The following is a 24,052-nucleotide window of genomic DNA, read 5'->3' on the forward strand; positions in this document are numbered from 1 at the left end:
CCATACTTTTCTTTAATGATTTCTAAAGGAATTTTATCATATGAGCATAGGTTGCATAAATGCCTGTTAGACAGACACGACAAGGGTATTGATAATGTCATAAAAGCAGCAGTTATGCTTTACTTGAGCGCTTAGATTAAATGGTATCTGTGGCAGCTAATCAGACAACTGGTTAGCAATTTAGAAACCAGTTTATTCATAAAATTAAATGTAGCATCAAAAACAATGTGGCAATATGACTAAGCTGCGATCATAGAGGTTGAAGCATATTGGACAAGAGACCCGTTTGCGAAGTCCATGAGAATTCGGCTGTGCTGCAATATTCTGTCAGCCGTCGTCATTATCTTGTACAGGTACCTAGCGGACAAAATAACAATCTGAACTACAGAGAACCCGTTAAAATTCACAGTTCAGTGAAATGCTGATTACAGCAGCAACCCTCTTTTCTTCTCCCCGTCACTCCCACCCTTTTGTTCTCCTCCACTTCGCTTTTCTCCTTGGAACGGTAGACAGCGGTAAAATTGTGTGGGTAACATGTGGTATATTAGTCTTATTAGCACTCAAGTTACAACGAGCCACATAGCTGCACTCTCCCTGAACCCGGGCTGCTCTGCATCCCTACTGCCAGGGCTCACTCTTTCCCTGCTCTGTGTGGGAACACCTGCGCAAGGGATCGGGACCCCTTCTTCTGTCACGGGTTGCCTTCTCCTCATCTGCCCCAGGAAAAAAGGGCTGCCTTCTGCCTCCTCTGTGCATTTGAATGCCTCGTTGTTTAAATCAAATTACAAGGTTGCATTCCAGCCAATCTCTTTATCCCCTGAAACCACGTTTGAATGTAAAAGATAATACAATATTTACCATAAACATTAGTCTCTTCCATGACCGTAATTTTTATCTCCTAATTGAAATACTTCTTATTTTCCTTGCCTCGGCGAGCTATTTTAAGGAATAGCTGAATAAGATCATTTTGGAAGACACACACAGAATTGCTCAACACAAAGAGTTTTTTTTTTTTTTCTGGGGGAGCAAAATATAACACTTCCAAAATGAGTTTAAAATTAATCACTTGACAGGTACCTGGTTTATTAAAAATTGGCTTTTATCCCTGCTTCCATAGCCAAGTGATTATGGAAGGAGAATTCATGAAAAGTTATCTAAAAACTACCTATATGTCACGGCTGGATGTAATCCTCGTGTGAGGCCTAACACCGGCTACAAAATTGTCTACCCATCTAAAGCACCCTACCGAGCCCTGTGATTTTACTGTTGCTCAGAGAAGAAGAGGTCCCATTTTGAAGGGACATTACAGCATTCCTTAACCCTCAGCAAACCACATTTTGCTGACCATTTTTACTTCAAAATGAAAAAAAATATATATATATTTTTTGTTCTTGCTTATCTTAAAATAGGAAGCTATGGGGAAAAAAGAAAAATCAGACAACAGGCCAGGTACTGAATGGATTACTTGATGCCATCCCCAAAAGCTGGTTCACAAAATCTCTGGCTCATTGGTCAGGGAAATGGGAAGTCTGTACAGAGCCTGATCTATCATTCTGAGCTGCTAAATTTTTCTTCCTACCTCTCCAGCCCTGAATCCGTGAAGCACACTGATGGATTTTGGCTAGCACAATTGGTGTGATTAAGAAGATGTCCCGAGACAGTGGAAGTCACCTGTGAGACAAGAGAGACGCGAAAGCGAGGGTCAGGATAAGGAGCTGCTTTGGGGCTTGGATGGAGTTGCTCCTCCATCATGCAGCAGCGTGAAAAATCAGGTGTCTGCTTTAGGACAAGGGAAATATTAAGAAAAAGAAAGGTTTAAAAAAAAAAAAAGAAGAGAAAAAAAAAGCAACTGTTGTGTTTCTTTCTTCCTTTTGCTTTCCTGCCCCCTCACCCTCAGCAGAGAGATAATAAATGGAAAGACTTGGTGTTGTCAGGGCCCAGCCTCCATCAGTGTCTAGAATCCAATTTGAAATCATCGTGCTATTTTCCAGGTAATAGATATAAAAGTTTCTGTAGGAGACAAAGCACCTGAAGTTGGATCACATCATCAGTTTTGTACTGATGAGACATTGGATGGGTTTTCTATTACATATCCAAAGAGCAAACATCTGTCTTACCAGAAAGCTTATTCAGGCTCAGCCAAAAGCTTTCATATTCAGGGATACATGTCATAATTCGAGACTAGTGAACTGGAGATATTCTGGGAGAAGAAACATGCCAGCAGGGAATATTTTAACACAGCTGAGATTGGTCTAACATGGAAAGAACACTTAGAGAAAAACCCAGAGTCTTGGGGTTTTCTCTTCCTCTTTAATTCTGAGTTAATTGAATTTTTTTCCTGTAATTCTGGTCTGTTAGATACCCACTGGACACCTAACAGGAGATAAAGCCACTCTCCAAAAAAAAGATTTATCTAACATTAATCAATAAATTTCAAAAGCATTCACTCTAAAAGGAGTTTAAAGCATGCAGCTTTTTTTATTTATTGAGGTAACAGGAAAATCCTCCCAAGCTGAGCTAGACCTGCCTGAACATTAGTAAGTCTCCAGAAAGCATCTATTTGTGGCCAGCAAGGAGATCAGACTTTAAGGGAATCTTCCTATGAAGTACATGGGGAAATACCATCTTCAAACGTCCATGCTCTGGCTTGCCTCCGGAAGGCAGTTGACTGTACAGTGACCAGCCTCCAACCTACACACCTTTACAGAACACCTGAAGTTGGCTGGGATATATATCGCCCAACATGACCATAAAATAGCACCTTCCTGGACTCAGCTGTAAGACAAACAGAAAATTTAATTTCCTAAGAAGACTTGCAGAAGACAATCCACTTTGGACGCTTAGGTATCCAGGTACAAAACATTAGGGTCCAACCTGGAAACTTCTTCACATGAGCAGCACCACCGATTTTAATCTATTTGCATGAATAAGTCTTTTGCAGACTCATGACTTTATTTCATAAGTATCTTTTGTACAAATGACATCCTAAAGCCCTTTATGGAATTAAATAACACTGTCCACTGTCTTGTATCTGATATAAATTACAGAAAACAGCATCATAAAGATATTGCACGGTGAATAAATTAAACCATTCAGTCATAAGGCAAATGACTGGGGGAAAGAGAAATTAAGAGACATAGGCAAAGGAGAAAAGATATGCTTTAAGATGAGGTTTGAAAAGGGATAGAGTTGATGAGGCAGAGAGATACATTCATGCAATTGGATTGCGTACCAAGAAAAACTTTCAGATGTTCTGATATCCAGGCAAACCAACCATGGACAACTTTGACTAGGCACATGGTACATGGAGGCTGTCACACATCTTCCTACACAAACAGCAATTCTCATACCTTGCAAATTAATTACAGGGAGAAGTCTAGTGCTTGACTGGTCTATAACTTGTTATGTCTCTAGTTTTTCAGTTCACTGCCCTATAAAAGGCATTTATGCTAGCACAAATCCAGCAAGACACAAGGGGAATAGCTTCAATCCATAAACCAAAGACATACCTGGGGTTTCCTGAGAGGAGGAGGAACATTTGTGAAGCTCCTCCAAACCTTTCTGCTATTATGTACAGAACTTAACTCACTATATTTTGGACTCTGGAGATCCAAGGTGCTAAAGAGGTGGACAAAATTACTACATTCACAGGAGCATAGTCACAGCAGAAACTCCAGTCAGGTAGCACTGGGTTTAGTTTTCACTTCTATATATGTGGTCATATCCACATTTATATTTAGGTATCCCATGACACTAAGTTCAATAGAACTTAAGTACCTAAATACCTCCATAAACACAAGTTTTATGCATGGCCTTCAGCAAGTCATTTAAAGATTATGTGTCTCAAACCTTTCCCTGTAAAGCCAGGACATTAGTACTTGGTAACAATAAATGAAGCTAGTGAAGGGTTCCTGTAATAACACACAGCGCTAGAGGCATAATATCTGCGTAACACTTTCAGTGTTACGCCAATCAAGAGACAAATAACCAAATGTCAAAATTAGAGGGAGCTGCCAGAGTTTTAGGACTTACTGCCACTACAGACAGAGTGAGACACTGTCAGACCCAGAAAGAGGTTTTGAAAGTTCCTTTAAAGTTTACAGGAACCTGCTCATACATCAGTCCCACCAGAGCTGATGGAGCAAACCTGGAGCCAGAAAGCCCACAGGAGGGCAAGCACATATGAGTCCCTTCATCACATGCAGAGATCTACAGATGGTCTACAGCTTTGCACATAGTCCCTCTTCCTGCTGTCAGACTGACCCTCTTCTTCTTGCAGGGAGATAGATCATTTATATGAAGAGCACAGACTCTGAGCCATTGTGTCACCTAAGTCTTAACTCCAGGTCCTCTCACTTTCATTCCAACATAGACTTTCTCCCAGTCGTGATGTTGATCACTGTCCCAGCCTTGCTACCCCTGCCACCTCCACCAAGCAGTCTCCCAATCCCACATGGATCACTTTTTTTTTTTTTTTTTTCCAAAATCTTGTCATCTTAATTTTTCCCTGATGATAAACAGCTCAGGTGTGACCTAGGTGTAATGTGCACCATGTCATCCATTCAAATTTAAATGTCCTTGAAGGCATAAGGTAAAGTATATTCACACGCAAAAACTCAAGGAGAGGAGGACAGTAACGACTTTTATATTTTCCTTTGAAAGCACCAAACCTTGGGGAGAAGGCATTTATTTTAAAATCACTTATGTATGGATGCTATGGGTTTGTCACTGCAAACTGCAGTTAAATAAAATGTTTCCCATTTTTGGTTCTTGCACTTCATTAATATTTTGCAGCTGTTTGGTCAGTCACATCCCTCATTTGTCCTTCCAAGACAATATTTTTTTCCAAAAGTCTTAATCCATCACTCTGACTTCTCCAATAAGCTGGTGGTTTTTTCCACAAATATTACACACACATGCTCACACACGCACACTCTGAGTGCATCTGAAAAACATTGGTGAGAGAAGTACAAGACACTTGGAGCCACAGACTTCTCACTTGGGGCAGGGGATATTCCCACTCCCTCCCTTCCTGGGAATGTGGGAGGGAGGAAATGGCACGCTCCAAATTTGCAATCAGGAGCACTGTGGGCTGTGTAGGTTCCTTCTCAGTCTGTGTGGAGACCCACCTGCTTCTCTTTTCTGCAGCAAGAGCTTCCCTGTCAGAATGGGCCCATGCCCCAGGACCACTACTGTCAACATTTCAGATGATGTGCACCTCTGGCAGGAACTGTTATTTCAATTCCACAGCCCAGGAATGATTTCCTTAGCCATATAAAGGATTTTCAATTTTCACAATTCTCACAAATGGTAAATACAGTGAATGGCATGCCATGACAATAAAACAAAGGTTTGGACAATAAGTAATTATTTTTTTTCTGGGGTTTCCTTGTCCCTTGGTTGGCTGTTCTGCCATTGAAGTTCGATAATTTAAAAATTAAACAAATCCCTCCAATGTATCAATTATTCTTTAGAACTTAACTCGCTTTATTTTGTTTTTGCTTTGGAGAAATTGTCCCCTCATTCTCTCCCCTTCCTTTTAAAGGTACTGCACTGCAATCAAATATTTAGCATATGCCTCATTTAAACCAGGAAACCCTCAAAACAGTCACCTTGCTCACCTGCTTCTAAACCATTGTGTTAACTTTCAGTGCTGTACAAAGACAACTGCTGATAACTCTTCAATATTTTTTGTCTGGGAAATAAGATGCTTTATCCTGCTAAGAAGAAATGAGAGAAAAATTAGTTGCCTTTTTTTGTCTGAAGACAATAGGAAATATAATCTTATAGGGCCATCTGTAGAGTAGGAACTGGGAATTTAGGTTCTTGTCTTTGGCTAAGACTTCATGTTTCCCAAAACAAGTCACACTGGCCTGTATTTTCCATGGTGATATCTTATTTTACATCCTCAGGCAACATACGCTTGGTCTCCAGATGCACTGAGCACTTCCATATTCATGTTGTTTTAACTGGAGGTACAGCCAAATCACGCTTCCCCGAGAATCGGTTGTGAGGAGGCTCAAGTAGATCAAAGAGTAGAGGAGCCACACATGAAAATCCACCACTGCTTTTGAAAAATTGGATATTAACAAGCCTTCCTCTGAGTTTTCCCCTCTGGAGAAAAAGTGCTGTGCTTGCTCAACACAACAGGGCAGTGTGAAGCTGAAATCAAAGCTTAGAAACAGCATAAGACTCTTGGAAGAAGCTGCCTCTGAGGAATGATTACTTGGCAAATTCCTCCTTGGAAAGGGAAGGGACACGTGCTACGTCTTATTGAGCCTGACTGTCGAAGTGAGACCCCAAAGATTGTATGGCACATGGAAAGGTTAGATATTTGTAAAACAGACACATTCTTAATATGCTCTTTAAGTCACATGGATACTCACTAATTCTTCATTAGCCTACTAATTCCTATGCATGAAAGGACAAAGACTACAGATTTTCCCATGTAGCCTGGGAGCCACGAGGTCAGCTTTATGGAATGAATTTATCAATAGAGTTAGAGTTTAAATTTCTCTAATATGCTTTACCTAATAAGGCAGTTCCTGTCGTAATTGCTGTTGTAGGGATAGGAGGTTAATCTTCTAAGTGACGGCACTGAACTCACCTGCTGAGAGATGATCTGGAGCACTCCAATAAAACATTCATGGCTTCATGCCTCCTCTGTTGCACTTAAATCTATGTTAACAGTTTCAAAAAGCTAAAAAGCCAGTCCTATGCTCTGCAGTGATCAATAGCACCATGGTTAGATATCAGCGCATTCAGCTCAGTGGGATAAATGTTCAGTCTTTGGTAGATTTAGTGGTGGGTGGAAATGACAGATGGAATTTAAGTCTTTTGTTCAAAGGCTTTGTTCTCTTCCTTCTTTAGTGCAAAGAATTTCCCTGTGATATTTTGCTTTCTTTCCGAGAGACCAGAAGCACCAATCATTTTGCTTTGTTCCCTTTTGGGGGGGGGGGGAAATAAAGAAGAAAAACACTTACTTCATAAAGATAGGTCATTAACAAAACGCTTGGGTCAACAAAAACAAGACCCAGCATGTCTGGACAGCATCTTTTCAAATTTCAATGTGTACAATTAAATCAAACACAATTTGTAATAAATGACCATTTGAAAGAGTACAGTTAGATCAAATAAAATTTGTGATAAATGATGAGGAATAGGAAACCCAATTTTTTCACATTAAACTATGACTGTCTTATAAGAACTTCAAATACAGTTACATTTTCAATGGTTACTTTTTAGCCCTGGATTCAGTATGATACTAACTGATAAAGAAAAAAATTGAAAAAAATGCCCATTGCATCAAATGTAACTCCTAAGAATTGTGAAGTATAAAAACTAGTAATTGAGGTGAAAGAAGAGGGTGAAGAGAGCAGCGTGTCTTGGTTCTCCTTCAACTATACTTTCCTCCTTAGTCTAGGATTTTCTGCAATTAAACTGTTTTGGAAAAAAGCATAGAGTGCAACTCAGAATACAACACTCCGAAAGTGTTTCATCTAACCAGAGTTTGAGCCTTCCCTGGGCACAGATTATTCACATACGGTCCTCAATGAAGGCTGTGTGTTTGTAACTCAGAATAGAACTTCACCTCAGAACTTTGAAGAGCACACAGAGTTACCTGAAGTTTTCCTGGTTACTGCACAGAGTACTGCCCTGGTCCCTGAATTATTTAAGTGGGGCTACATCCATGTTTGTAACATTCCCCTTCTTCCCTTTGTACTTTTGATGTGCTACAGAAACACCAGAAACACTGGTACAGATAATTATACGATAGCAGTAGTTTTTGATCAAAAATCCAAAGGTCATACAATCTTAAACAAAAACAGAGTCTCTCGTGGTATTTCTAATCAATGTCCGCTGAAACACTTGAATTGATTTTGTTCTGGGGGAAAACCTTATCCAGGAGACCAAAGGAGAAATCATTTATTGTGGTTATGTACTTACAAAGAACTTACAAGCCAATCTCAATATGTTTTATTTTCCAAGAATGTGATTTTTACGAGGTGAACTGTATTGTTTTTGTCGGGAACTGGTTTTACTGGACACTATGCCTGTACAAGGAATGCTTTGAGAGGCAGCAGGAGTGTTGTGGGCAACCGAGGGGCAATTCTGTGTTTTGTAAAACATATCGCAGTCTGCTAACCAGCATCCAGAGCAGAAAAGTCCTTCAAGCTACTTGGTACCTGATGATTGCTATGCCTTCCATCTGAGCAGCTCAAAGATTTTCTGTGTTAAATTCATGAGCTTTGCTGAGGAGTGACCACATGCTGCTCGTATTTACTGAGTAGAGTGTGAGGAGAGGGGAGAGGAAAGGAACAAAGGGCCACATATCCACCCTTTCCCTACTGACGGGACCCTGACAAGGTTACATGGGATAATTGAAGGATGTAGAAACCAAAGAGCTAGAAGTAACCGATAAGAATGCTAGAACTTAACAGGGTGACTCTGACATGTAATAAAAGTTGCAGTGCAGTTGAGTAGCTCTTATTAACTAGCTACACACTATTAAACTGTAGGTATTCTTGAGTGAGTTGTCAAGCCCCCAAAACTACTGTTTTCTGGCTGAAAAATAAGAAGCCTCTCTTCCACCATGGACATGTTTTCAGTATAGGTTAAGCACAGAATATGATTTATTAGTATCCTATTTATTATCATCAGATGGATATTCAATGTTACACTTTCCAATTGCTTTTTATAAAAGTTAGGTACTTAACAAAGATAACAATGGACATAAATTTTAATTTGTTGGCCAATCGACAAGAGAGATACAGATCCAGGTCTGTTATATTTGAATGGAAAGAAAGAACGTACACTAACTCAAATATTTCTTAGTTAGATTTTTCAGTTAGACTGCTGTCAAGGAGCTTCTTATTTGAATACACTTTTGGGGGGGAACCCCACTACCACCGCTCATAAAATTGTGGGCAATTCCCTCCTAAGGTATAACACATCAGTACAACCTTCTTCAGCACTGGGACTATTAAATCTTTTATTCAAACATTAGAGTTTATGTAGCCCTGGTCTCAGTACAGCAACCCTTCCCACACGATCTTTTCTGCATTGTGAAGAGGAAGCATTTAAGTCCATGAATTATGCCAGAAAACTGTAATGTAATTATTTCTTAAATTTGAGCTTCTTTTAGTTTCCACTACGAGAGAAGGGAGCTCTGTCTCTACCACTTCCACAGCCTGGGACCCTGGCTGTCAAAGTTAGGTAGAAATTCAAGTATTTGTAGGCATGGAAGAGATACCATCAGTGGTTAATTCTCCTTGATCAACCATTCATTAGTTTTTTTAGACTTTTCAGCTTATTCCGTTAATGGAGTTCATCTGCAATGTCTTTCACCACTTGTCCGTTATGATGAAATTTCTTTACAACCCCTTGTAATGTTTTTTGATGCAGTGTAAGTAAATCTTTGACATCTTGGTACTTGCAGTCTCAGCAAATACCAGCACGTTCATGGGGATTCAGTAGACTGACACCAACAGGATTTTGCTGAAGAAGACTCAGAAGAAGAGATGCAGCAAATTCAAAATTTGAAGAATAAAGTTCGGTTATCAGTGGCAAGGACAAATACAGTCCTGTGGACTAATTTCCACAGAAGTTGGAACAAATTACTCTTATAAGACCTTTTTTAAGCCATGTTCAGAATAGTTTGTTTGGTGTGCTTCTTCCTGAAGACAGATAGTAAGGTATATTAGAGGAAAGAATGTTCATCTAAGAGAAAAAAGATTTCAGCAGTATAGTATATTTTGTGGACTATATCATAAGGAAGACTGATTAAAAGTATCATTATTTCAGTCCTTAAAAGGAAGCCCTTTTGTCTCATCAAGAAATGTTACTATGAACAAAATGGAACAAGAAAATCCTTGAAAAATCCTACTAAAAAAAGGCACACAAGGGTTAGAATAATTTGGAAGCTGCAGCATAAGTAGAGCCATACTGAATATGAAGATGAGACACATTTAGTTTAAACCTCAGAAAGGGATTTTCTCAAAGGGGGATGAAACATAATGTTTGCTATATGCAAAGCATAAAGATTGCCTCACCATCCTTTTAGATACAGCATATGAACATATCTGCTAAAAGTCAAAAGTGAAAGACTCTAGGAAGCTGCCAGACCTAGGGAAAATGAATATTCTGCAAATATATTTATTTTACATGTAAAGCAAAGCAAAGAAAAATATTGTTAAATATTTACTCATCACCCAGTAGCTTATTAATCTTTGTCGCAGCGAATACAGCTGACTCTATAGAGAGTGGGCAGAGATGGTCCTCACCAATAAAATACCATGTCTGAGACTCACAGGTAAGCAAAAGCCCCGACAGAGACAGTGACTCAGCTGCACGAACAGCAGCTGCACAGGGAAACCTGACTGCAAGCATCCAGAAGTGTGGCATTATTTTCCTTCCCCCCCCCCGCGATTTCCTTCATCTGGCCCCCAGAGACTTCTTGCACTACCAGACATCCCTTAATTATTAGTCCAGCACCAGTCCAGCACCATTTTTAACACCAGTGGAGGGCAGGCATTTGAAAAGGAAGATGGATTATGTTCTGACCACCTATTATAGGCATTTAATTTTAAGGGTTACAACACCTGAAAAATAAAAGCCTGGTCCCAGCCTGGTGATTCAGGCTGCCCATAGAAGAGCAAAGGCTCCCCAGCTAGTCTGTGGGAAATGTGATTCAGCTTATCAAATGGCTTTTTCTCCCCTTGGTCCTCTAGGCTTCCTGAATGCCAAACATAGAGATGCCTACCTCCAGCTGGTAGAAAATGCTAGTTCCTATCAGGTCTGCCCAGGAGCTTGGGCCAGTTTCGCACAAGAGAGGACTCAGAAGCCTAAATATTCTTCTGGTGGAGGTGGCAGTGGCAGTGATGACCTGCCTTTGCACGAGAGCATGGTGGCAGGTTCTGAAACCCACGAAGAAGAGACCTAAAATCTGAACTCTACTTCAGACTAAGGGGAATCAACCCCACAGCTCCCATTTCCCTGGGAGTGCACCACTCTTCAGGTTACATACCAGGAGGGGATGTTCCCTGTTTTTGTTGAAACCATGCCTTCTTGTCCCACTACAGGCCTCTGTGCAAGACTTGTAGCACCTGAGAACAAACAGGAAACCTGCCTGTGCCATCCCAGAAGAAGGGGAAGAGGTCTGGTTCATGGTTCCTATCACTCAGAGGTCCCCATTAATTCAAAAGAAAAATAGGAAGCCTCCTGGAGCAGGAACCCAACTACCTTGAAAAAGTCTCATCTTCACCGGTGGTATAGAGGCAGCTCTTTGATTAGCTCTTGATCAAAAAACTCAAAGGAAAAAAACAATTAACACAGCACACACTGAGAAGACCACAAAATAGTTAACAGATATAGCTCCATTGGAAAATGTGCTAAGAGTTGCAGTGGGCTCTGGCAATAAAATCAGGCTGTTTTCCTTGGGGATATGCTGGCCTTCAAGTGTGAGTTATTCAGTGAATGTCCAAAGGTCTATGTTATGCAAGAAGGCAGATTAGATGGTCATTGCAGTCCCTTCTGGTCTTAAGCAATTAATCTCTGACGTGATGTCAGAAGGTTGGTTCATCACAGCCAAAGAAGGCAATTTCCTTGCTGATAAATGAAAAAGTAAATCAATTTTAAATCCAAGATGAGGATGGGATTCCACTGGTGCCTGGGGGCTGTTTTCATGTTCAGGCACCAAGCAGCTGAGCAAGTGACCGCTGCACCAAACAGCACGTGCTTTTGCCAGGACCTGCTTTTGTTCTCCCTGTTCATAGCAAAATCACAATTTGACAAATGGAAAATTCTGCCCTCAGAAGACACTGATAAGTTTAGAAGAGGTCTTGGCTTCCAAAGGAGCACAGAATCCTCGATGTTATGCAGCTACATAAATGATGGAAATCAGAGGAGGAAAAAATGGTCTGATATTTACCTTACAGGATCAAGAGTTGGGAGAACTGTACCTTTTGATAAACAGCGGTGGCACAACCTTACTGACCAGTCTCGGTTACTTCACTTTGGTCTATATTTTCCCCATTAATTTAGTTCTTCAAGTCAAGATTAGATGCTGACTCCCAGGTTTCAGGAAGTTTTACTACAAGAATTGTGCAGATATTGAGTAATTAATTCTCAAATGCCTGTGTGACACCAGGGGCAATGCCCTGCTTACCTCCAGTTCACCAGGGAGGGAAGTAAAGTGTGAGAGGATGTTGCCCAACAGCCAAAAAACACGTAAGCAAAAGAGAAGGCCTTGAAAATGGAATAACCCAGCTCCTCATCCCATATTTCTACTGCCATATTTCATGGTCCCTCGGAGGTCATTCCTTCTATTTCCAAAACTAACACAACTTAAATTTCTAAAAAATTAAATCTCTCTTTAGATAGCACTGTTTCCTCTTCCCTGTACTGGGATCTTATGAAGAGAGTGAGAAAATAGCTGTGGTCAGAGTCTGCCCCTTTTTTGACTGAGGAATGGCTGTAATTCAAGATGGCAGAGGGACGCGAAACCATGAAATGAGTTATGCACCATCATCCTCCAAGAATGAAAATAAGTGTATTACACTGCCTATCATTATGTACTTAATGATACCAGTGCCAAGAGGGATTTCTCTGCAGCAAATGCAAATGTAAAGTTTGTAGCTGCAGAAATATCATTTTATATATTATTTAAATATATAACAGAGAAATTAATGTACACATTTCTAAAGGACTCATACAGAGGACCCACTATGAAACAATTTGAAGTGGGGCCACAGTGTCTTTATTTTGTATTTGAGGCGTCTTCCCAGTCAATGAACCCCTGTGAAAGATTAATGTAGTTTGAACTTTTATTGTGGAATATCATTCGTGCACTGTCACACTTCGCACAAATGGTGCTTCAGTCACAGTTCGGTAACACTCCAGCATATTATTTCCAAGGCATTTGAGAGTTTAGAGAATTATTGAAGGGCACACTGTACTCATTTGGTAATAAGGCAGAGTGCAGTTGCAGTCTCCATATGATTTCAACAAATGGAATCAATGTTAATTTCATTGAACGTAGCAAAATAGTTGTGATAATAACCCCAGTGAAATATTCCACTAGAGAAAAGAGATAGAATATAGTGTTATAGTGTTTTATATTATCTCCACTGAGGATTCTAGAAGAAATACAGAAATGGATGGGGAAAAAAATCCTAATCATTTCTGAAAAACCAGTCATTTGACAATCAAAATTGTAATTTCTCCCAATCTTTACAGTTAGATTTTAAGAATGTGCTGCAGACGAAAGAATTAAAGAAATCAACTCAGATTCACATCCTATTTTCACCAACGATACCCAGCTTTAAGGCAGTCTAGATGTTTCGATTTGGCATTGCTGTTTCTGCAAATACGTGTTATACTGATCCTGAAAGTAAACACTTCCCAAAGCCATGATTTGTTAGCACTGCCTTCACATATTATAGCCAATTAGTCAATAATTAGTCAAATAATTAAAAATATAATTATGTAACGACGTTGCCTTTTTTACATTAAGGACTCATTCACAAGTTGATTCCTCTTTCTGACTATATGTTTATTTGCTGCTACGGTTTAAGCTCATAAACCTTGGTTGCTTTTTCTCTCCTTTTGAATTAAAACAGGATCCTGTTAATAAATGGACAAGTGCTTATTAATATGCTGTCACCAGCAAAGACACAAATATGCAACTGAATACTTATGCAGCTCCCACCAGATGCAAATATATTTTTAAAAACCATCACTGATGTGTTGGAGACCTCTAGAGCTGTAGCTCTTCTCATGAAACTGCACTTGCTGATATTACCAATTGTTAGGGTATACAATATCGAGCTTTAATAAAAAAACAAAACAACAACAAAAAAACCCTGCAAACTGACAGGTCCTTGCAGAATTATCAAAATATCTTCTGTAAAGTGTATAACACCCCAGCAATGACCATGTTTTCAGTATCTTTAGACACTTACTTGAAGCAGAGGGATTATCAGCCATCAGAAGGGCCCTGATACCATGCAGGGAACACGGCACCACTGTTAGAGAAAAAGAGAGGTGTCACTGGCACCCAGAAAAGTGACTTCTTCTACAGAAGACAAAACATCACAGGCATGAGACAAACAAAATCAGGAATTCAAAGTGACTTTAACCACCTGTTAGCTGGCTTCCATCTGTCCTTACCAAGGCTATGGGATTTCCAGCTTGTAAGGCCTGCATGGAGGGACTAAGATAGCTTGCAGTGAAGCAAGGCACACGCTTCACCCCACCCCTCTGAGCTAAACCTATGTTATTAGTGTAGAAACAGGAAAGTATTACAACAATGCTCTCCAATGGCTGTGTTCAGCCACCATTCTAGCTACCTTTTGTAGTCACGCTAGTGAATCACTAATATTCTGAGAATTTCTTTCATCCAGGCACAAAGTTAGCAAAAGGAGTAGCAATCGCATGGTGCTACCCCATGCTTCATTGCAGCCACCTCCCTCGCCTGCATACTGTAAGGGTGAATTGTTGGATGGCTGTGAAGAGACTTTATCTCCCTGCAATTTCATGAAGTCTGATCTGGTCACGCAACCAAATCAAACACAGGCCTGTTCACTGTTTCACAAATACAGAAGGAGAAAGACTGTCTTCTAAAGACTGTCAACTGTAGATGAAAATGGAAACTAAAAGTAGGAGAACATCTACAGTTTGAACAAAACTCATACCAATCATGTCATCCATCTCTTTAAAAAATTAAAAATGCTATTATTTTACTTGGTTCAAGACATTCTTGTCAAAAACTCACAAAAGTCACCTTACACTTTTCCTTAAGGTTGCTCAAAATCACCCCATGGGCCAAGCCAGCCTGAATTAAACCTCAGTGACAAACGTATTCTCATGTTGGAGGGTTAAGTACTGAAGATACTAGCCTTTCAGACCACTCGGGTGAGCAGGATTCTTGCCTGAAGAAAAACTGAGTAAAGAGATCAGGACTATTAACTACAGTTAGGAAGACGAGCATGCAATTCTAGTCACGCATAACATGAAACTCTAAACTAAATGCATCCAATACTCTATCAGAAAGATTCATTTTGTTATATGGATGTTTTTCCAAGAAAACTCTGAACCATAATTGGTACCAAGATGGGGGTTTGGCAGGTGTATGGAAAACTTCAATTTTTTTCTCTTAATACGTGGTACTAGAGATGGGAAACATTTTTGCCTTCATACAGGACCCAGATGGCAAACTGTGAAAGCTTAATTTCAAGAGCATTCGGGCTGACAGCTCTACAAGCAGCAAGCTGAATTTAACTTATGTGATTATGACACATACACAGGACTCTTAAACCAAGTGGTCCACCACTCTACCTATTAGAGGCATGCCTACGAGATCTGCCAGTGCTGCACGAAAGCCTTTAATGTGCAGACCAGGTCTGGATTACTACACGAGAAACCACACGTGCACATGCACACAACGTGCTTCCATGGGCTACCTTGTCAACCAGGGCATCAATTCTATTTCCGCTTTTGCAAGGTGTACCGAAGAGTTCCTGCAGTCTCATGGGCAGGATCACTTTTGTTCTGTACTTTACCTAAAGGGCTTCACTCATGCGTGTTATGCCTTACTCAACTTCATGCTGGCACACCACCTACTGACAGCCCAGCGTTGCTTTCTGTATCAAGCGGTTCTTAAAATCCTGTCTCTATGTGAGCCCATGAGCTCTCATCCTGAGATAATCTGGCTGTGCACAGTGAGTGCCGCAGCGTTTGGCAGGACCCTGAGAAGGGAAGGAATAGAGAAAAAGAGTCTTCAGGCTCCTGGTGGTATATTGATAAAAATTAGTATGCTCACCTGTACAGCATTTCAAGCCAAGCAGTGAAAAACGAATTGTCTCCCAGCTGAATGAGAAGCAAGCAGTCAGACAGCTTATCAGTAAATGGTTAATGAAACTCTAGTATTCTGAGAATTTATTTCATCCAGGCACAAAGTTAGCACAAGGAGTGATAATCGTGTGGTGCTATCCCACCCTCCATTTCGGCCACCTCCTTCTCTCCCAGGTGCCAAGGTCGGTTCAAGTTTCTTTCAATTCTGCATTATTTTAAGGAGTTTGTGTGTTTTAGTGGTTGCAGATTTGCAAGCAGACTGTGGTGCAGAGTAGAAATGCATTAGAGCACCATCTTTTTTTTCTTTCCGACTTTTCTTTATACACCACTGCTGCACAGCTCGGTGAGGTTGAAATTCTGTCCCTATTTTCGGTAATGTTTGAGATTCTTTCCCATGTATTTACTTTGATATTCCAAAGGTAGCACCCATGAACCTGACAGGATATTCTAAGGGGAAACCATGGCAAAAGAGTTGATCCTGCTAGTGATATTAAGAGCGTCTATGGAGAACTGTCTGCAACCAATTACCCCCATTTCTCCAATTTACAACTGCCTGTATGTTAAGTCAACCAAACATTCCTGAACTTGATAATGCTGGGATTTGACAGATATGCCACCTCATCCTGTCATCTTTGGCATTATTTGGGGTACCCTCCTCCACTGACTTTGCCACCTTCACCAAATCAGTGGTAGCTACTTGTCCCTCTCTCTTTGCCCTCCCACGGCACCTTTGCTCGGTCTGATGTCTCCATATCTCAGCCCATCTGTTTTACCTCAACTTACAAAACTTCCTTAAACACCTTATTTCTGGAACATCTGGTGCTAGGAAGATACCAGTGATAAAAATGGAGGGAGAGGCTGTCACACGTCTGACTGACCTGAAGAGAGCTATGTGACCATCCTCCTTTTCCTCCGCTCATGGCATGAAGGGTGCACAGTCACGCCAGTGGAACTGGTGTTCCTCAGTGCAAAGGTCAGCACTTGCTTGTCTCTGTTAAACATTAAATAGCTATTTAGGGTAATAAATGAAGGGATATTTGCTATAGAAGAAGTCTCTAGTGTTGCAATCTTTTGAAGACACTAGTCTCTAGAAGTCTCTAGTGTCTCTAATCATCTCTAGGGTCAATCGGAAAGAAGATTAAGGCTGGTCTGATCCAATTAGAGGGGATTTGAAGAGTAAACAAAAAAAGAAGCTGTAGGTTAACCTTTAACAAGTTCTCAGACAGAAGTGTGAGGAAGTTATACAAATTCTGCACAGCTGTACAAGTGGGTGTGCATTTTATTATGCGTGGCCTTAGTGGGCACACCACTGCAAGGGGCTCCTGCTAACGTTTGCCCCTTTGGAGTGTGTACATGAGTTCACACCGCACAGGGTCCACCGCATCCAGTCTTGAACAGTGTCATTAACCTCCACATCCAGGATGAAAACACAACGATGCCTTCATTTGCTCGGGGGGGAGCTGAAGCATGAAAGGCTTGATGACTTCCCCAAGTCACGCAGGCACAGCAGGGAACAGAGCCCTGGGATGACCAACCAAAAATTACTGCTCACAACAACCAGCTTTTCTACCTGGAGAGAGAAGCAGCAGTAAGAATTAATCCTAAAGTAGTACCACAAAGACCACCAGTAAACAGGCCCAAGTTTCTGTTGCACAAAGGTGTTGATATTTGTAGAAAAAACACTCTCTTTATTTCCGTTTTAAGCGTTGCTGATAAAATTTCATGAAATTGAACTGTAACACTTAAGCTAATGAAGATCCAGCAGATGGTGAATCTCTGGTATTTTATAGCATTGTTCTATTTGGGGAAAGAATCCAGTTTTGCTAAAATATTAATGAAAAAATGCTCATTTTTCTTCTGGATTCACTGAATGCCTGTGTTCAATAGTTTGTTCCTGCTTTCAGTTCCCACTGTTGCGTCTTCATTTTACTAGTAAGACAGCAATAGGCGTAAATGAAGAACTAGTTGTCTTTGTGCATTGAACTGTTAGATGTATAGTGTGAAGAGGACAACATAGAGGGTGATGTGAACATATTTTTTCCTCTACCTGTGTACCCCGGAAGTCTGTCCATTTGAAGCCAAATTGAATTCAGACCCCTTACATTTCCTTTTGATTATGTCCATTTAAGATGGACAGAAGTCAGAGGAGACTTTCCACATCTTGAGCTGCAGACCGCAAATGTCATTTTGAACAAAATACCTGTATTATTTTCGGTAAGTCGTCTTGGAGATTTTCACATCATGACTAAGTTTGACTTACTATGGAAAAATTAAAAAAAAAAAACACAAACAAATAAGTATTGCACTATGAAACTCAACCTAAGTCACTGGACCATAACCACTTTGCAGTGAGTCCTTGCCACTTGGGAGATTTCTAAAGGCTGAGACTGAATTCTCTTTTCTGCCTGACGTGTGGGAGAAGATCTCTTTTCTGTCCCCACATGAGAAACCTCAACTTCTGTCATCTCTATAACACGCAATCCTGTGCCTGCTTTTTCTGAATCACTCTGCTATACATGCCTCTCTGCTGTTATACATCTGTTGTGGCACAAGCTCATATCCCCACTGTCATTCTCTGAGTCAGTATTTGTACTTCTGTCTCATATTGTGATGAAAACATCTCTAGTGGCACTACACTTTAATTGGTATCAAAATATTTGGTAGCATAGACAGTAACACCCACAACTTCCATTTATTGCTTCTCTCTCTATGGAATATTGGTATCATCATCCACTTTTACATGGCATTATTCTAACTCTATTTTTTACTTCAGGGATGGGACTCCTAGTTTTGAGCAGTCCATTCTGGTAACACATGTCAGACCCTTTCCAGGGAAGTGTCTAGAGACCTGAGAAGGGTACTTAATCCCACTGCAAGCGTCGGTAGACTTTATGCCAACATCTCCAGTTGCACTTAAAACCAGGGTCAGGGAGTCTGACACAAGGCCAGACAAGATCATAAGACAAAGGCATTCTTAAAATTACTGTAGGTTGGTCTGCTTGGTCGGCAGCTCTGCCCACACACCAAGCTGACTTGTGTTGGAACAGTCCCATGAGAGAAATAACGCTAACCATGATCGTGTGTCCTGTGTACTACATGCTGCTAGAATACTAAAGCATTTACTGCTGTAGCAGTTTGATTAAATATATTTTTTATATATATTGCAGAGGATATGATTGTAGAATATGCAATGGGGGGCTGGGAGGAAGTCTATAAACAGATTGTGGTCTATTCGGGAAAGTCCAGGTAACGAGAAGGGCTCTTTGAACTAACACCCACAGCATTTCTCTCTCCTACACACCAATTCACCCACATCCACCAAGTCAACTGATCTTTCAGCAAGCCATTTTAAATGGGGCCTACAAGAGGAAAACTATTCATTTCCGCTTGCTGTCTTTTGGAATAAAATGCGTACAGGGCACCGTGAAAAAAAAGTAATTAATGCATCTCTTCTGGGTTCTACATTAAAATATCTTTTTGGATCTCTTCTACATTGATTGTCTCAGTATCAGTGGGGCTAGTTTCCTCTAATTTCACAATTAATTCCTCTATTTTTTTGGAGGCTAAGACCAACGGTGTGGAAGGGTAGCACTTCCTGAAGAAGCAACTTGGATGTCATATTTTGGCTATATCAACCTGGCACCTAACTTTATTTATACCAGCATAGTTAAGGGGTGCAGACCTTTACCTAGGCTTCTCCTTTGCCCCACTCGCCCTTCTGCTCACCCATGGAGGAGCCCCACAGCCGCAGCCGCAGGGAGGCACTTGTACTGCTGGTGCCATTGTGGCAGGGGCATCGTCTCGCCCTGGGAAGGAGCAGGAGCCAAACTGCCATCCCTGCTCCCAGTGCTGGATGAGGCACAATGCGGCCCAAAATAAGAGCAGACACACACAGACTAAACCTTGCTCACTTTTCAGTAAACATGTTTTTTGTGCCTCCCAAGAGCATATGGATGCCCTTCCAATCTGTATTGCCATGAGGAACAGCAGAGAAACAACTTCTCCAAGTGGAGAAGAGGGGCATTGCTCACACTCCTGTATTTTAAAGCCAACTAGTGGCAAGCGGGCTCCAGGGCCGTGGGGTGAAGACCTGTTGCAGAAGACTTAGCGGTGTGCTGTGCAGGTTGGAGAGCAGAGCTCCGGCCTCAGTGACTGCTTACACAAACTAAACCTGCAATCTCCTGGGCAATACCTGGGGCCTGGGCACAAGCGCTGCTCTGGAGGTTGGAACAAATGGAATGTCCCTTGCTCTGGAACCAAAGCGCGACCTGGAAGGGGGACACTTATTTGCAAAGAGCCTGGGCTAAATTCCGATTTCAGTTACACCAGGATCATAGAATCATTGAATCGTTTAGGTTGGAAAAGACCCTTAAGACCATCATTGAGGCCAGCCATTAACCTAACACTGCCAAGTCCACCATTAAGCCATGTTCCTAAGCGCCGCATCTACACGTCTTTTACATACCTCCAGGGATGGTGACTCAACCACTCCCCTGGGCAGCCTGTTCCAATGTTTGATAACCCTTCCAGTGAAGAAAATTTTCCTATTTTTCAGTCTAAACCTCTCCTAGTGCAATTTGAGGTCTTTTTCTCTTATCCAGTTGCTTGTTACTTGGGAAAAGAGACTGACCCTATTCAGGATAAAAGTAAGATTAAGTTAGCCTGTGTTTGCATTGCTGTCAGGTAGATCAGATCAGGACTTCTGTCACACAAGCAGGTGGTACATAGAGCATAAATATGCAGGTATTTACACACGAACGTACAATCCCTGCTATCAATTCCATTTCATGGATCATTAAGGTTGTCTGTAGCACTGTATCTGCAGTTATGAATAAATTAATTGTAAAAAATAAACAGTGGTTTTTAGTTAGAGGCAAAAATTCAGTTCTATAGGAAGTTTTTTTCTTTGAAAATAAGAAGTTGAAGAAACCTAACAGTGAGAGCCACGTGAGAACAAAGAGAGTATAATACCCCATCTCTCACAAGCACACGAAATTCGGCAGAAAAGTGAAAGAATGCATTTAAAAAAAAAAAATAAATAAAGAACTAAAGATGGGGAGTCATCTACTGATCTACTGTCTTGCACCCCAGCCGGGAAGGCGGCGGGGGGCTCCGACGGCAGCATCCCCCGGCGGGATCCCCCCCCCCTCCCAATCTCTCCCTCCCTCCCTCCCAACGGCACGCCCATGCTGCCATCTAGCGCGCCCGCCCCGCCGCACAGCCCGCCGACACCGACACCCACACCGACACGACACCCACACCCACACCGGTACCGACACCCACACCCACACCCACGCTCACACCCACACCGACACAACACCGACACCGGCACCCACACTCACACCCATACTGACACGACACCAACACCCACACCAACACCCACACCAGCACCCACACCGACACCCACACCAGCACCCACACTGACACCCACACTCACACCCACACCCACACCCACACCGACACCCACACTGGCATCCACACCGACACCCACACCGGCACCCGCACCGACACCCACACTCACACCCACACTGACACAACACCGACACCCACACCGACACCCACACCAACACCCACACCAGCACCCACACTGACACCCACACCCACACCCACACCGACACCCACACTCACACCCACACCCACACCCACACCGACACCCACACTGGCATCCACACCGACACCCACACCGGCACCCGCACTGACACCCACACTCACACCCACACTGACACAACACCGACACCCACACCGACACCCACACCAACACCCACACCAGCACCCACACCGGCACCCACACTCACACCCACACTCACACCCATACTGACACGACACCGACACCCACACCGACACCCACACCAGCACCCACACCGACACCCACACCCACACTCACACCCACACCCACACCGACACCCACACTGGCATCCACACCGACACCCACACCGGCACCCACACCGACACAACACCGACACCCACACCGGCACCCACACCAACACCACCAACACCGCCGGTCCTGCTGCTCCCCCACGCCCTCCTCCTGTCCCGCACGGCGACTCTGCCCGGCCACGGACTCTCCCCATTCGCCCCTGGGCGATAATGGCGATAGGAACATATCTGCGGACCTAGCGGTGCTCCCCGGGGGTCAGTACTGGGTCCGGTCCTGTTCAACATACTCATCAGATGACCTGGATGAGGGGACAGAGTGCATCCTCAGCAAGTTTACTGATGGTTCAAAACTGTGAGGTGACACACCAGAAGGCTGTGCCACCCATTCAGCGAGGCCTGGACAGGCTGGAGAGTTGGGAGGAGAGGAACGTAATGAAGTTCAACAGGGGCAGGTGTAGGTTCCTACATATAGGGAGGAATAACCCCATGCACTGGTACAGGTTAAGGTCTGACCTGCTGGAAAGCAGCTTTACAGAGAGGGACCTGGGAGTCCTGGTGGACAACAAGGTGACCGTTAGGTAGCAATGCGCCCTTGTGGCCAAAAAGGCCAATGGTCTACAGGGGTGCATCAAGAAGAGTATGTCCAGCAGGTCGAGGGAGGTCATCCTCCCCCTCTACTCTGCCCTGGTGAGGCCGCTTCTGGAGTACTGTGTCCAGTTCTGGGCCCCCCAGTTCAAGAAGGACAGGGAACTACTAGAAAGAGTCCAGCAGAGAGCTACAAAGATGATCAAGGAACTGAAGCACCTCTCTTATGAAGAAAGGCTGAGAGACCTGGGTCTGTTTAGCCTGGAGAAGAGAAGACTGAGATGGGATCTCATCAATGCTTATCAATATCTAAAGGGTGGGTGTCAAGAGGACAGGGTCAGACTCTTCTCAGTGATGCCTGGTGACAGGACAAGGGGCAACGGGCACAAACTGCAACACAGGAAATTCCATCTGAACATAAGGAAAAACTTCTTTACTCTGAGGGTGGCAGAGCACTGGCACAGGCTGCCCAGAGAGGTGGTGGAGTCTCCTTCTCTGGAGATATTCAAAACCCACCTGGACACATTCCTGTCCAGCTTGCTCTAGGTGAACCTGTTCTAGCAGGGGGGTTGGACTAGATGATCTCTGAAGGTCCCTTTCAACCCCTACCATTCTGTCATTCTGTGATTTGATAAGAATTAATTCACATTCCTTCATGCTTAATTTGGAGAGTGATTTTCAATAGAATGATGAAATGTCTTCTTTAAGCGGGCAGCATCAGCTGCTGGCTAGGAGGGAATAACCGTGTTTGATAGCATTGCCTGGGCCTACAGTTTCTATGTTTGATGCAGGAACAAATAAATAGTAATGGGAACAAGCACAGACCACAGCAGCCAAGAGAAGTGCAAAGACCTGAGTTACAGTAAAAGTGGAGTTTCTTCGCACACAGCAGGCCGTCTGCATGGACAGGTAGGCAATTAAAAGTCCTTTTAAAATAAGGGAAAAAAAAACACATTATGACTCCAAAGGCTGAATCAGAAACTCAGAGTGAAAGCACATCAGGGGAAGGTGTTGCTGCCAGTGCCTGGTTTTGCAGGAAATGAGCGGATCCCACCTTCCCTTTGCTCCTTGGTGCAGGTGGTGGAAGCACAGTCGGTGAAAAGGAGAATGAGCCTCCAGCCCAGGCAGCGCTGCCGGTTCAGAGGCTGGCAGAGGAGGAAACCACCCTTTCTCCACCACACAACGGGGCTGGACTTTCGCCTTTTCGTGGGAACTTCAGGATTAGCCGATAAAAAAGTGCCTCCTTAGGCACTTCGTAACATTTAAACGGTCGTAAACCACTAAGTAGCAGCTTGGGGAATAAGGCCAGATCAGCAACTAATAAAAATACCTGGGCTGGTACTAGTACAAGGCAGGAGTCCTTACATCGGCGCTGGTGGGTTGCGCTGGCAGCCACCCAGGTCCCTAGTAGGGGGAGATACCAATACTTTGAAACGCAGAATAAAGGAGTTTCCTGCCATCCCGCATTTTACTTTATACGAGAATCATCCAGGAGGGGAGGTGGTACAGCCTCTCCTCTTAATCTTCACATCCCAGAATCAACGTTTTGCAGCTTCATAAGATGTGTAGATAAGATTTGCCACCGGACCTCTCCACATCCAGTCCTTTACGTCCGTGCTGCTCAGCCGAGGACCTCTGACTTGATGCAAGCGCTTCGCTTGACCGAATTCCAAAAGAGCAGAGAGGGAACACTCTGCCTGTTACCTGGCTTTGCCTGGGTGAAAAGTGAGATGCAGAG

The 24,052-nt window shown here is 42.7% G+C and overlaps 1 long non-coding RNA gene across 1 annotated transcript; it reads right to left on the reverse strand.

Annotated features, from left to right (window-relative positions):
- Window positions 1–246: 246 nt before the first annotated feature.
- LOC134510778 (uncharacterized) lies at window positions 247–16,797 on the reverse strand. The gene is made up of 5 exons (XR_010069726.1): window positions 16,731–16,797; window positions 15,821–15,867; window positions 13,962–14,024; window positions 1,580–1,671; window positions 247–357 (listed from the first exon to the last, which is right to left on the reverse strand). It is a non-coding gene; the product is annotated as an uncharacterized LOC134510778 (long non-coding RNA).
- Between the last annotated feature and the right edge of the window lie 7,255 nt (window positions 16,798–24,052).

This window comes from Chroicocephalus ridibundus, chromosome 2 (assembly GCF_963924245.1).
Source record: "Chroicocephalus ridibundus chromosome 2, bChrRid1.1, whole genome shotgun sequence".
Lineage (NCBI taxonomy): Eukaryota > Metazoa > Chordata > Aves > Charadriiformes > Laridae > Chroicocephalus > Chroicocephalus ridibundus.